Below are 16830 nucleotides of genomic sequence, written 5' to 3'. Positions count from 1 at the left end.
GGAAATCAGTGGAATAAAGTTTATTGGGAAGTCAGGGAAGAAGTAGAGAGGAATTTCACGTTCTGTATATCTGCAAAGCACCAATTTAAAAAATCAATAAATAAGCAGAGGGAAAACCAGTAGAGTAGAAGAACGGGAGTAGGAGGAGGCAGGGATAGATGGAAAGAGGAAATAGTGGGAACTGAAATGGAGCTAATTATATTTCATATTTGATAATGTCAAAATGAATCCCACCTATATATATTCAATAATACCTCCTATTTTTAAATAAGAAATAAAAATGGTCATCAACTATCTAAAAAAAGAGTTCAATGTCATTAGCAAATAAGGGCATAGAAATCCAAACTACACTGAAAATTTCAAATGTAAATTGTAAAGTAAAATTTACATTTTACTCCAGTTAAAATGTAAATCATCAAGAATAAAATAACAGCCAGCTACAGTGGCACCTACCAGTAATACCAGCAACATAGGATGCTGAGGCAGGAAGATAACTAGTTCAAAGCCAGCCTCAGAAATTTAATGAAGTCCTAATCAACTTAGTGCCACCCTGTCTCAGAATTTAAAAATATACATTAAAAGAGCTCTTGGTTCAATCCATTGTGACAACGACAACAATAAAAGAATACAAATAATGGTAATTACTAATGAGGTGACAGAGAAAATACACACTTGTACCTTATTGGTGGAATGGCAAATTAGTATAAACACTTTGGAAAGTGGTATGAAGATTCCTGAAGACTAGAAATGGGAATTGCCATATGACTCAACTATCCCATTCCTTGGTATTTACTCAAAGAACTAAAATGAGCATACTATAGTAAAACATGCATATCAATGTGTACAGTGTGTAATTCATAATAGCCAAATTATGGAATCAGTCCAAGTGTCTGTCAACAGAAGAGTGGATAAAGAAAATATGCTATAGAGTAAGTGGATAGAACTGGATGACACTATTCTTAACAACATAAGCCAGAGTTTGAAAGTCAAGGGTTGAATGTTTTCTCTCATATATGGAAGCTAGAGTGGAAAAAAAAAGGGATGGGGGAATCTCACAAAAGCAGAAGGAAGACAAATAGACTAGAAGAAGAAGGAGATCAAGACGGAATGAGAAGAGGAAAACACTGGAGAATGAAATCTACCACATTATGTTATGTCCATAAATGAATATACCACAATGAATCCCACTTATATATAGTTATAATGTCCACATTAAAATAATAATGATGATTATGATCATAATGATGATGATCATGATGATAGAAGGGTAATAAGTAGAATAGAGTGATTGGATCAGGGAAGTAATCAAAGGTATTGGGGAATGAGAAAGTTCAAATTATATTATGAAAATATATGTCTATGGCATAATGAGTCCCACTATTATATATAATTGTAATGCATCAATAAAACTGATATATTTAGTTTTGAATTGCCTTGAATTAGAATAAAAAGATTCAATCTCTCTTGAAACTAAGTTAAATCAGAACAAACACTCTTTAGGGCAATTATACTTTCTATCATTCCAACCTAACCTAACAATATTCATTATCAATGAAGTTATACAGGAACCTAGATAATTATTACACTGTGTATTATAAAATGATCCAATTTATTTAGTTATTTGGTACATTTTTACGGAAATGAGAAGTTAAAATAATAAAACAAAGAGACACTTATTATGGCATTTAAAGTCTGATCAGTGGAGAAGTAGGAACTAAAGACTAACAATAAAAAAAAAAAGAGAAGACAAGATTGCTTTATTCATTCAATTTTATCTTTTCTTTTCTAACCTTTTAATCCTTCCTTTTTTATTATTAGAACATTCCCATATCCTGTTAATATATTATTCACCTAAACTATTGAATAAATTCTGAAATAATGTTCATTAGAAAGAATTTTCAATTTTTTAAAAAACTGTTTTGCATTAAAATTTGAAAGTTTGCAACTAGAGTAGACCCTACAGAATATCTTGCCCAAATCTCTTATTGTTTAGATAATAAAATAAAGGAATTTTAAAATGAAGAAATAGTCCTGAATCCCTTACACTGCAAGAGAGAATGGTAGAAGCTGTCATAAGCACCCCACCCTCACTCTTTCTATCATACCATCCTAAAGTGGAGACATCACTTTGTTTTGAATTCAGGGGAATAAAATTAGTTTCCTAAAGTAGTGCTTGCAGTGCTACTCTGAAGAATTTTAATATATGATTTCTTCTATATTTTTCTGACATTCTACTTTTCAGTTAGAAATACATTAACAGAAAACACATACTATATTTTTAGTTATATTTATCATGATGAATTACAGCATGGTAATCATTTAGGAGTTAATCCAACTATAATATAGAAACTTTCAAAGACTTTTTCACATACAAACATATAAACACACACACAAACATACAACCCCCCCCCACACACACATACTGAAAAACTAACTCATATAACAAGCAAGTGGTTTGTGTACATATATTAAAGTGAATGAGTGTCAACAGGAATATCAATAAGGAAAAAAATCTTCATGGAAAAGTTTGAAAGATAGAAAGACTCCATTTAAATGACGAACTCAGTCTGCCAGAAAACTGACACATTTTTGTGTGCTTGTTAATTTTTAAATATTATTTGAATAAAAAATAGAAACTTAAAGAAAAAGAAATTATTACCTTCAAGAAATTACTACCTTGTAACATATATGTAAATGAAATAAATGTTCATCAAAGTGAATTTTATACATTATATCCCGAATCTACATAGAAAAGTTGAAACCGCCAATTTTTAAGAGTGATAAAAATCTTCACAGAGAGATGTCATAGCTTGGATACTATAGTAAATAAAGCCCACATTTATGCTTAAACACAAATATTTAAGTGTGATATACAATATCTAAACTCTCACTTTTGAACCCATTTTTTCTCTCATAACCAGGGAAAAGACATGGATTTTCTCATGTTATGTGGTATTTGCAGTCTCCTACTCAGCAAGTTGCCAGTTCTCAGAATAAGTTAGACCAAGTGAGCTTGATCCAAGTGGAAAGCAGGTGCAAGCAGTATCAAAATTGAATCCAATATGAAGTTATTAATTTGATTTTTTTTGTTTTATTTTTACATCCATCTCAGTAGTGATTATGTATTCTCTGAGTTTAGTGGTTAACTTGTAACCAAGTAGTTTCCATTCTTCTTATTAGATACAGGGGTACAATTTTGATGAAGGCATGTTTCTAAATTAATTTTATATGTACACATATTATGTCTATACCATAAGTCATCCAAAGTGGTTTTGTATGTGGGCTTCCTCTGTGTACCAATTCTCAGAACAAAAGTGGCTTTGTTTCCTGTGCAACAAACATCAGCAGGACATTTCTCACCCTCTCCTCACACAATGGACAACCACTGGTGGCTGAGTGGCCCTTGGACATGCAAAAGGGGTATTTCAGTGCAGGGACTCCTCATTCTGCTGCTTTGCAATATGTTAAAGATTATATAACCTTGACCATCCAAGTGAAAAAAGTAAAGTAAAATATACTAACATAGTTTTTATTAAAAAGAACAAGATGTAGATATGAAAATGTAAATATTTATTCTATATTGCTATGAAATGTGTATGAAATATATTTCCTTAATTGATTATTGCCCATTTTGAGACTGGACAATAAAACAAAATCAATAAATTATAAGTAAAATAAATAATGTCATATTTTGGCGTCAATTATTTTAATAGTTTTTCAAATGAAAACATGAGAAATTTTATGTTTTGACATAAATAATTTAAATAGAATAGTTTTTAATCGATGTTGCCAAAGCAAGTGTGGCATTGATCTGGATTATGAGAAAGTGTTCTAATTTTACACACACACACGCAAAAAAATATAGTAAAGCAAACAATAGCTTTTCTATGAAAATAGTTTCTTATATCTTTATATGGCTGTGTTTTAAAAATACAATAGACACAAATCTAAAATATAGTGAATATATTGCTATAATCTGTGTGCACAAATACAATCCATTTTCATAAAATAACACAGGCCACATAACCTTAATTTTTAAAAACTACTGACAGAGGTTCTTTTTTTTAATTTTCCAGAATGTAAGTAATAAAATTTAATATTAAAATATATATAAATATTAATGCACACTTATAAATACATATATTCTCTTGTTAAAACCAATTTTTTCAAAGTGATAACAGATTCAGTGCAGCTTATCTAAAAATCTGAAATCTGATATGTTTCAAAAAATGAAACATTTTTGCAGGAAGACATTACACTTAAAAATTTTAGCTTTTAGAGCATTTCAGTTTTCAAAATTTTAGGTTAAGAATGTCCAAGTGGTAAAATCTATCCACATTTTTCAAAATCTGTAATAATCCAAAAGCTAAAATACTTGTGGCCTCAAGAATTTTGGATAAAGGATCTGTAGTGATTGATAAAAGATAACATAAATAATTAATAAATAAATGTATAGGGGTTGTGGCTTAGCTGTAAAGCACTTGCCTAGCACATGCAGAGCGCTGGGTTAGATAGATCTTCAGCACCACATAAAAATAAAATAAAAGTATTGTGTAGAACTACAACTAAAGCAAAATATTAAAAAATAAAATAAATGTATATATGGCATGCCCATGAAGATTTTTCTCTTTTAATTCTTCTCTTTTTAATTTTCTTAACAATTTCATATAATTCATAAATTTATTTTTTAAAAATTGATTTCCTGTGTCATCTATCCATATGTATTTCAAAACAAGTCCTATGTCTGAGTTTTTGTGTTTAGAAATAAAGATGCATTTTTTATAACATTACAGCTTCATGTCTGAGAAAACTTACATAGAGAGCTTTAATTTTTTTTTCTTTCAATGCAAATCATTTCCAGGGGACAGACACATAATAACCAGTTTTATCCAGGAAATTCAGTAAAATCTATTTTGCCATTATGAGAAAATCCAAATTGCAAAGTTCAAAAGTACAACAAATTAAAATAAAAAGTTTTCTTCTTTTTTTTTCCTTCTGTAAGCACATGTCTATCACCTTTGATAGAAAACATAGAGTAAGGTCTTATTGTATTTCTTTTGCAGCTCAGCTTATAATAGCCAACATAATAGAGAATGACAGGGTTCATGATTGAGTTGTGAAATACTCTGGCTTTTCAGACTTGCAAGGTGTACTGTCCTTTTGTGAGGCATTCAAACCAATAGCAGTTTGAAATATATAATTTGTTATATATAATTAATCAGTCATCCATATTTGACTTAAAACAATGCAGGCTCTAGAACAGAAGGCTGTATTGTGTACAAAAGCAGAATGCAATAAATTGCTTTCAGCACCATTCCACTTGGTGATACAGGAAATAATGACTTATCTGAGGTGTCCAAATGAAATTGGAGCAAAGGTAAAAATTATTTTGTGGAAGTCAGAAAAGACAAATAAGAAGTTTCTTCTATACGTATAATTTAATCATAGCAAATGTTGCTTCAAAAACCAGCAGCAGACAATTATTCCTCACTTCTCAGTTCCTACTTCTTACCGTCCAACTTTCTTAGTGATACAATACTGTTCTGTCCTTATGGCATTTACATTCATCATGATGTATTGTAGTATATTTGATTATTTATTTACCATCTCAACTAGATGGAAAATTATTTAAGATAAGGGGAATCAACCCTACAACTGTTTATTCACAGCATCTTGCATATGGGACATCTCTGAAGAGTAAGGTATCCTGGGCAATGCAGTTTGAGACTTTAAAGAGAGATATATTTGAGAGAAACAAAGCATTGCTGACCTAAGGACTCTGAAATATCATCAAAGGAACAATTTTAAATTAGCAGCAAAGCCACACATTTCCTTACCCCAGTTTTGTCTGCCAGCTATTCCTATTGTAATATCTCCCTAAAATATCTACCTAAGTAGAGTGCTTATTCACAATTCCAGATCCACAATTTTTTGGAAAGCCTAAAACAAAAGGTGGTAATTTTGTTATTCAAATATCTTTTCCTACTCTTTCATTTTGTGAAAGTGATTTATCGGTATTGAGTTTGACTTTTAGATACTATGTCAGTCTCCTCTAGTGAAATTTAAAGACCATAGCTGATACCTTAAAATGTTGAAACAAAAGTTTTTTTCTTCCTATAAAGAAATATAGAAAGCTCAACTGGAGAGCAAGATGAAAAATTGTCAACTAAATGTCAGTTAAAGTTTAATATTCCTGTGTTAGTTTGCTAGGGTCACTATAACAACTCTCACACACTGTGTATCTTAAACAACAGAATTTTTTTTCATGGTAGTTTTAAAGGCTAGCATTCTAAGACTAAGTTTGATGCTTTTGATGTATTCCCTCTAAAAACACCCCACCGTGATGTTTTTAAGAGGTGGGTCTTTGACAAGTAGTTCAGTCATGAGAGCTCTGCCTTCATAAACAGAGCACTGATTTACAAAAGGTCTGGTAGGAGTTGGTTTATAACATGTTTCCCCTTCTACCTTCTAACACGTGCTGATGCATAGTGAGGATCCACATTGAAAGTAGAGCAGGACCTCACCCCACACCCAACCTGCCAGTGCCTTGATACTGGACATCCCAGCTTCCTGAAATGTGAGAAGTAAACTTCTATTTTGTATAAATTACCTAATCACCAGTATTTTTTTTTTTAGGGGCAAAAACAGCGTAAGACAAAAATTTGCTGTAGTTAGAATGTTGTTTTAAAAAATACTAAAAATGCAGAAGCAGCTTTCAAACTGGCTAATGATTAAACTTGAAAGATACATAATTAAAAAAAAAAAAAGGCCTGGTTTGCTCTGAATGGACTGTTAACAGCAAGAGCTCACACAAAGAGAGCTAGAGATAGAGCTCCAATCTTCTTTGAGATCAATAAGTATGTTGGTAAAAATACAAATGGTAAAAGTGATTCTGATTAAGCATTAAATGGAAATGTAGAAAGAGGAAAGTCCATCCTTGTTATAAAGTGAAGAAGAACTTGGCTGAATTTTGTCCTTGCCCTATTATCTTGTAAAAGAATGAACTTGCTACTCATGAATTAAATACTTAGTGGAAGAGCTATCTAAACAGAGTTACAAAGGTGCTAATTGATTTCTCTTGATTGCTGATAGTAAAACGTGAGAAGAAAGAAAAGCATTAAGTAGGACATTGATAATCAAAGGGAAGCAGAACTTGACTGGTTAGGAAAATTCTTTGGTTGGCAAGACTGTTGAGACCCAAACAACAGCATGTTTAAGAGAAAATACCAAGATCATGGCCAAGTAACCATTATATAATATAAATAGGAATAAAAGTAAATAGGAATAAAATATATAATATAAATAGGAATAAAAGTAAACCAGGTGCTATTTGTGACGTCAAAGGAATAAAAACCCTGAAAACATGCCAGAGAACTTCAAGACTATCATCTCCATAAGAGAACCGGAGTACCATTTCCTTGAAGGCAAAATTGTTTCAAAGATGGGCCCCCAGGTAGTTCTGTGACCTCAAGATGCATTGTTCAGTGCCACCTCAAGTTTTGTTCCGAATTTTTCACTCCAGTTCTGGCTTAATTTAGTCCATATACTGCTTGAGCGACTGCTCTACAAAGCACAATAATAAACCTTAACAGTCTGCAGGCCATGCTAGCTTCGCAGGTACACCAAGAGTATGAACTTTAAAAGTAGGACAACCTCCTCAAAGAATGCTTCTGATAGACACCAGAGCCATTCTGGATTTTGAATTAATGTGAAACTTGTTACCTCTTTCTTCTTTCCTATTTCTCCCATTTGGAAGAAAAATAGCTGCCCTGTTTCTGTCTCACCATTGAATTTTAGAAGCACATAATTTGTTTGAATTCACATCCTTTCAGCTGGAGAGTAATTTGTCTCAGACTGAATGTTGACTTTGAGTCGCACACAAATTTGATTTACATGAGACTCTAGATTAGAATTTTGTGCTGACACAGAAACTAGTGAAAACTTCAGGGGCTTTGGAATGTAATTAATGTATTTGGCATGTAAGAAAAACATGAATGTTAGGGGCCAGCAGTGAAACGTTGTGGAATATTTCCCCCAAAGTTATATGTTAAAACTTCATCATCAATGAAAAGAGTAAAAGAACAGGGGTGCCTTTAAAGTGATTAATTCATGAGAGCAGAGTAATTCATTCAGAGATGAGAGGAAGACCTGTATGAAAGGGCTTAAGTAGTGTGTTCATCCTTTCATTCCTTCCACTATGGGAAGACACAGCATCTGTCTCCTCCAGAAGATTCACCAACACAGTGCCATCTTAGAAGCAGAGAAAGAGAGCTTCCGGGACACCAAAGTGGCCCACATCTCCATCTTGGACTCCTTGTCTCCATAATTGTGAGAAATAACTTCATGTTGTTTCTAAATTACCAGGTTTCAGATACTTTGTCCAAGATACCAGAGTGTTTGTAGTGTTATCTTCTTTTGAGGGCCAAGAGGGGAGAGTTTGTTTCAGGCTTTTCCTTTAACTTGTAGAGGGCTATCTTTTCTGTGAGTTTTATTGGGTTCTTTCTGTATATCTTCGTTGAAAAATCTTCTTTTTATACTAACATAGGTCATATTAGATCATATTAGATTATGGTGCAATCTAAAGTCTTCATTTTAACTTTATTACCTCTGTAAAGAGTATATCTCCAAATGTGGTCACACTCTAGAATTAGGACTTCAGTATGAATAAAACATTATGTAATTTCAATTGGGGATAGACTTGACTAAAACTACATAGAATATTGCAGTAAATTTTCTTTTTCTTTTTTCCCTATAACTCTTTACTTTCTCCTCCTTCCATCCCTTTCTCCCTCTCCCCTCCCTCCTCTCTCTTTCTTCTTACTTTCTTTCTTTCTTTTTCTTGTTAGTTGTAGTACTAAAACCAGGACCTCATGTTTGCTAGGCAAGTGCTTTGCCACTGAACTGCACCCCAGTCCCTAGATTATTCTTTTTTAAAAATAGAGACTCAGTTCTCAGGTTTTTTTTGTTCAGATGTTAAAGAAAATTATGTGATTACTTTCCCTGAAGATCACATCTATGCAAATATATTTAAAAATATTTATTTTGGACAGCTGTATTACTAATGCAAACTGCTGCCACATTATAACATCACATTTTCATTTACTGATGTGCAATGCTATATGCAAGACAGTAGAAATACATTCACTTTGGGTAGTAAAAGCTCACACTAAGGCTGACAATACGGTTTCCTGAAAAGAATGTCTATTCTATCTCCTTTTTATTCTCATGGATATTTTACTTTGCACATTATTTTACTTTGCACAAAAAACTGATAATTTGACAAGTATTAATGGCGACTTTTTGTAAAATTACCTGTATTAGGTAATGTATGTGCTACTAAACTCCCATATTCACATCTAAATAGAAAGTTATCCTATAAATATCTAGACATATCATTTTATGGCTTTACTTGTACTTCACCTTTACTTGCTAGCAGCATTATAATGAATTAATGCATCTTTATTCCTTTCATCAGGAGAAAATGTGAAGTCTTAGAATATTAATAAATAAATTTTGTCTAAATAAATACAATCATTTGACTAATAAGGAAAAAGGAACTGCTAAAGAAGTCAGACAATGAGATAAATTATCAAGTCCATTTAAAGTTTACCATTTTCATTATGAGAAGTCCTGGTCTTAGGAAATAAGAGCATGCACTACTGAATGCCAACTATGTGCCAGGCATAGTTAGAAAGCTTTCAAAAATATATTATCAATGAACACGTGTCATCTTTACAATTCTCTTATCTAAGAGCCCTATTAGCATCCCAATTACTGCTATCATCCCACATATCTACTCTTTTTTGAACTGGGGATTAAACCCAGGGGTGCTTTACCATTGAGCTACAACTCTAGCCCTTCTTATTTTTTATGTTGAGACAGAGTCTCACTAAGTTGCTGAGGGCCTCACTAAGTTGCTGAGGTTGGGTTTGAACCTCAGCCTCCTGAATCACTTGGATTAGGGGCATGAGCCACTGTGCCCAGTCCCACTGTTGGACTCTTGCCACTCTGTGGGCATGTGTTGATGTGGTATTAATGACACTACAAAGAAACTTGAACTATGAGACTCACAAGTAATTAATATAAATGTTTTCAAATGTAAATTTCCTACTTGATTTAGATTTCAACAGAAACCAAACATTTTACATATATGCCCCTAATTCTCACAAGGTAGAGAACTTGTAAGTTGGAACTTCCTAAGAAGCATTGTCATGCTCTTTGTTAAAGGACATGTTAAGGACCAAGAGGGAAATTTCCTTGCATGGACTTTCACCTCCACCAAAGCATCCTGCAAAGGTTTCCTGGGATGAGGGATTCTGTCTGAGAGAAACTTCTAAAAACAAAACTGAAGAAATGAAAAAATACAGAAGTCTGTTTTGATTAGATTCCCAGTATACTGAATACAAATATATTTATTAAGTTTGCAAATAAATGCAGATAAACATGTTTATTGATTTACAGACAAGAAAATTTTTTATTAAAAAATTTGACAATTTTGGAGCATTTCTCAACTGCTATTTTCCTTGAATTTTAAATAATTTGTATTATTTTATTTTCAAAAATATATATAATTTAGTTCATGAAAACAGTGCATCTAGGGATTTAGGTTATTTTTTTTAAAGAGAGAGAGAGAGAGAGAGAATCTTTTTTGTAGATGGACACAACACAATGCCTTTATTTTTTTGTGGTGCTGAGAATCCAACCCGGGTCCCGCCCGTGCTAGGCGAGCACTCTACTGCTGAGCCACAATCCCAGCCCTAGGTTATTCTTTATTTTGAATTTTAAAAGCTTATAAAAACTATATATAAATGATGTTAAAAACAGACCTATTAATTAAAAAAAAAAAAAAAACTCTTGACTACTCCAAATATTTAAAATGTGACATAGACTAGTATGGAAGAATGAGGAAACAAATGTACTCACCATGTTAGGAATACAATAATTAATTTTGAAGTGAAATATAAACAAAGTAAGTAAATGTTGTAATACTTCCTCATGAGAAAATTTATCTTAGAATAAAATTATTTGTATATTTTTACTTTGTATTATAAACAGTGATGCCAATTATAATGATGATGAAAAAAGGAATAACTATAAAATTTTTACTATATCAAATATTAAAAATAAGTTAGATATTAATCTGTATGTCTCTGTTGAGATTAGTCTCTTATTTTGCTGTGTTACTGAAAAAAAGAAGTCTAAATTCTTCTTTGGGATATAAATTTCAGTATGCATGTGGTTATAAATATCTATCTGCATAGCTCCTCTAAGTTTCAGTGTATTGTCTCACACATATTTGATGCCTGAGAAATATTTTTCAGATAAATATATGGCTAGCAGTTTGAAAACATATTATTAAATGAAACTGCAATAAATGAAAGAATTTTACATTTTTAAAGTAATTCAATATGAGAAATTAATTATTTAAAAATAAGGAATATTTTCACTACCCACCATTTCTTAAAAGGAAGTAATTTCTGAGTTAGCAGTTGACAAAGTTGACAACACTCTTAGAAGCTAATTTATAATGCAGTGATTGTTTCTCAATTAAAAATATATATTTTTCTTTGTTCTAATTATATGGCTACAAACAAATCATCTGCACACTAACTAGGAAGTGAAGAATGGCTACAACATTAGTAGTACTTCTGCAGCATTAAAATATATGAATCATATAGTGTCAATTTATGTCAAATATCCTTATGAAATAGGTATAAGAACAAAAAAGAGAAATGCTTGAAAACTATGCATATAATTTATTTTAAGACTATACTCATAGGCCTAAATAATACATAATGAGAAGGCTTAATCAATGTTGAGGAAAACATAAAATCTAGCTGGGAAAAAGAAAGAAAGAAAGAGAGGGGGGGAGGGAGGGAGGGAGGGAGGGAAAGAAAGGAAGGGAAAGAAAGGAAGGAAGGAAGGAAGAAAGGAAGGAGAGAGGGAGGGAGGAAGGGAAGGAAGGAGGGAAGAAAGAAAGAACACTGAAGAATTTGTAAATGGCTGAGTGCAGTGGTACATACCTGCAATCTTAGTAACTTGGGAGGCTGAGACAGGAGTATCACAACTTTGAGGCCAGCCTCAGCAATTTAGTAAGGCCCCAAACAACTTAATAGACACTATCTCAAAATAAAATAAATAAATAAAGATTGGAATATGGCTGTGGCTTAGTGGTAAAGCATATCTGGTTTCAATCCTTAGTACAAAAAAAAAAAGAATTATTAAATGTATCAAATCTGGAGGATTGAATTTAGGCAATTGACACTTTTACCTAGATAACTTCATCTGCTATTAAGCTGGTGTCCTGCTAACTTTAAGGTAATGATCTAATCAGTTACTTTTTAAGATTTGACTAAACAAAGGTTTCTCAAACTATCTGTGGTGAAGAGCAAGTGTTCCTAATTTTAACTCTATATGAGCTATTACTTGCATTAAATACAATAAAAATAAGTGACAAGAAAATAATGAAATTAAAAAACTTATGTATCCCTGTCCTCAAATTTACACTGCATTCTGTACCATAAACTTACATCATGATAGTGCTAGAATGGCTAGAATGTATTAGATGTTCATTTGTGATATCTGTACTTATCTCCTCATGAATTGATAATCAAATTGAGAAGAGACACAGTCAGTCAAATACAGTATCAACTCAGGGCTAAATGATATGGCAGGAACCACACATGAATATTAAAAAATCTATTTAACAAAATATTATCAAAGAACAGATTTTTGTTGGTAAACAACAACAAAAACAACAGAAATTTTGTTCTGTTTACTGTTAGCTTTATTACTGGTGGTTTATTTTGAGATTTTCATAATCTAATCAACTAGGTAAAGATTTATTTTTATTTTTTTATATGTTTCAATTAGTTACACATGTCAGTACAATGACTAGGTAAAGATTTTTATTTAAGTTATCAGACCTTTATCCTGTTTATTTTATTTTATTTTTTATTGTTTTAATTAGTTCTAAGTGACAGTAGAATGCATTTATGCTCTTTGATATATCATACATACATGGGATATAATTTCTCATTTTTCTGAGTGTACATGTCATAGAACCACATTGGTCATGCATGTGCATTTTAACTATAGTCAAGTGCAAACAGACATTGTTGAATTTGCTTCTTAGATCAGCATTAATTCAGGGCTGGTTAACATTTATCTACCCCTTCTTTTGGCAAAGGAGATGGATCAGAAATTTTTTGTGTGATTAGTTTGAGTAATTGGGCACAATTTCCTCCATATGATTACATGGCTGAATACTTAGGGAAAAGAACTTGAGGGAAGAGCTCTCCTTTGGACTCTGGTAATGGTATTCACAAACTAATCATTTGATGAATACTGCATGGATCTTTAGGGTTAAAATCTGTCACTAACACATTAAAGAAACTTATTCTTTTTCTCAGATTTTTTTATATGAAGAATAGACAGACAATGTTGTTATTTTGTTGCATAGATGTTTGGTTGTAAATGGTTTGTCCAACAAACCTGTATCTATATTATATGGAATGTCTCTATACAATGTATTACCTAGGTATGGGTTTTGTGATTTATTATTGATTTCATGAGTTTTAATTGATCTCTGAGTAAAAAGGATTGTGATATCAATATGTGAACACCTGCCTTTTCCTTCTATAGCATAGCATAGTCAATCTACTGGTGGTTAAATGGAAGTAATTTCTTAAAACTAAACCTGTGGTGAAATTATATCCAGAAGTTACTTAAGTAATCCTTTCCTTCATTCTGTTTAAGTAATTGGCTTCATAGCTTAAAGCTTCTACCTTATCACTATCTAAAAGATGTATCATTTCTCCCTAATTGGTCAAAGTTCAGTCTCAAAACAAAGAACATTTTTACTTACACAGACAGGCAAAATCTAAAATATCTGTATTGCTTATTCGATTTAATTAGCTACCTATAACTTTATGTAACTCATAGAAGACATATTTGTTCAGTAAAAACATTTGGAAAATACCACTACCTAAACATCTACAGCCTTTACAGTAAGATCAATTGTAGACAATGACAAATGAGAGATAAGGCCTTGAGGCCAAACCTCTCCACTCAGCAGTCTGTAGAGTGTTTTTCCTGTTACTAGTATCATCTATTGTCAAATATATTCTAGGTTAAAAAAAAGAAGCTTATTTATTATTTCTAAATGGTTGAGTATTTCACATCTACTTGAGCAACAGGACAGCACAGCTTGTTCTTCCATGAGCAGTATGGAATTATTCACTTACGTAGATAATCAAATACTATGCCAGAAATGTACACTGGAGAGACAAAAGGGAACACTTTGCAAAAACCCACTGAGCTTATGAATGATTCACTCATTTTCTTTTCTTTTTTTTTTTGGGGGGGGGAGGGTAGGGTTAGGGAAAGGTGAGGTACCAGGGATTGAACCCAGGGGCACTTAACCACTGAGCCACATTCCCAGCCCTTTTTGTATTTTGTTCCAAGACAGGGTCTCACTGAGTTGCTTAGGGCCTCACTAAGTTGCCAAAGGTGTCTTTAAACTTGTGATCCTCCTGCCTCAGCTTCCTGGAGCTGCTTGCTCATTTTTTTGATATATTACACATCAATACAAGTTTTAGAGTTATATACTGACAAAAAAGTAATTTAAAATGAAAAAAAAAATTCTTGCTAACAAATATCTTACACCTACAAATACATCTAACAAAATATTCACAAATGTGTGCATATATTTGTGCAAACATGAAAACTAAATATATTACTAGAAGTTTAGTAAGATTTAAATAAAAGGAGTCCTATGCCACGTTCATATTATGAAATTTTGTTTTATAATGATTCCAGTTCACCTTAAATAGTTCTTAAAACTCAATGCAAATCTAGTCAAAACCCCAGCAAGCAATAATTCAACTCACTATATAGACATACTAATTAATTATTTGAATATATGCAGAAAACAATGTGTATATTAATCAGAAATATCATATTTGTTGTAAGTGAATTATATGATCATTTCTCTATCCTGATTTTATGATTGAAGACATGACTGTATTTTCATTCTCACCTCTGTTTCACTTAAGTAGTTTCATGACAAGAATTTCTACAATTGTTGCTTCGTTTCTCAAGATTAAGAGCTGCTGTTTAACCAACAATTTTTAGTGCCCACACAAATTCTACAACCTTAGAAGTGTAAATTTTTAACCATCAACAATAATTTATGGTTATCAAAATGATTTCAAAGCAGAATTTTTATGAGGGAAAGGAAAGTAGAGAGTAGGAGGAAATTTGCAGAGAGTGCAACTAAAGTTGATTATGAGCTGAAAATTCTCATTTATAGTAAAGGAACTAAAATACTGGTGCACTGAAGATAAACTTTGACTTTTAAACAACTTTATCCAATGACAATATTTTTTGATATCCATTAATAATAATTACAGATTGTGTTATTAGTATGTTTTTATTCTCCCTGTTGTCAATCTCAAAGCATGAAAAGGAAGCAAGTTACTTTCGTGGTAAAAGTGAAATTTGTCATTTCACTGTCACAAAACTATTGAAGAAAACTCACATGTGCTCACATAAAATAATATTATTAGCACTTATATTTGATGATGTTGTCTTTTGACTCTTCCTAGTATCAAGAGCCATATTTGTCCATCTTACTCTTTTGTAAGCACCATTTATTGATCCGTATTAATAACATTGCTATACCCTTACATATGCTTAGTCTTTTTCTTCAATATAATACATATAATTGTAATTTAACTACCACTTATATGTGGAATATTTCAGTGTTTTATATATGTTTATTTAATTCCAATATACACCACAGAAAATACATATTTTTTGTACATGCACATAAATATTTACATGTGAAGCCATGCACATGTATGTATGCATATATTTTAAATTATCCACTTATTTTATAGGACAATCATAATCTATTCTCTAAAGATTATTTGATTTCAAAATCTTACAGTTTCTTATTACTCTCATTTTTTAAAAACTGAAGATATGCCTGTTTTCATCACTTTTTATTGGGAATACTAAGGAATGATAACTTATCTCGTTAGTAGTTTTTGTTTAAGATAGAAAGTGGAATTTTGACCCAAGAGATATATTAATCAAATATGATGAAATGTTTGCATTCTTAGCTTATAAAATATGGGTTCAAGTTTTAGAAATTGAACTGATGCTTAAATGAGATAAGACTTTTTAATACATTTGGAAGGGGTAATTGAATTTCATATTTTGGATGCAAAGAAACTTTGGGGGACCAGACATACCTTTGTTTAGTTTTAGAATGTAATCAGCAAAAGTTTTAAGTATGTTCCTTCAAATTTATGTCCATAGGTTATTCATAGAACATTAATATTGATACAATCGTCGTGGGATTTTGCTCATGTCTTCAGAGTTTCTTAAGATATGGAGATATGGAAATTAGTTGGATAGGCTTAACCAAGTTAAGCATCTTCTGAGTCTATTAAAATCAGGGGGATTTCATTACCTGGAGGCAGAGGTCAGTGATTTGTTATGAGATGAAGTGTCTATTGATAAAATGGACAGTCATGTTAAACATGTTATATCTGAAATCACTCTCCAGAAGAAGAAAGTGTCTCTGTGGTGAGATACAACCATAAGGAAGGAACTGTATTCTTCTAGCAACTTGAACAAGCTCATCAAAGAATTTTTTCTGTCTCTAGAAAGACCTCGACCCTGCATAGACCTTGATTTCAGCTTTCTGAAAGATAGTCAAGCTTGGACTTGTGAGCAATAGACAGACATCTAACCTAATAAAAAGGTGTGGTTTAAGCTAGTAAGTTTGTGATCCTTTTTTACATAGCAATAGAAAACTAA

Source organism: Urocitellus parryii, chromosome 2, assembly GCF_045843805.1.
Source record: "Urocitellus parryii isolate mUroPar1 chromosome 2, mUroPar1.hap1, whole genome shotgun sequence".
NCBI classification, from domain to species: domain Eukaryota; kingdom Metazoa; phylum Chordata; class Mammalia; order Rodentia; family Sciuridae; genus Urocitellus; species Urocitellus parryii.
This window is presented reverse-complemented; position numbering follows the sequence as displayed.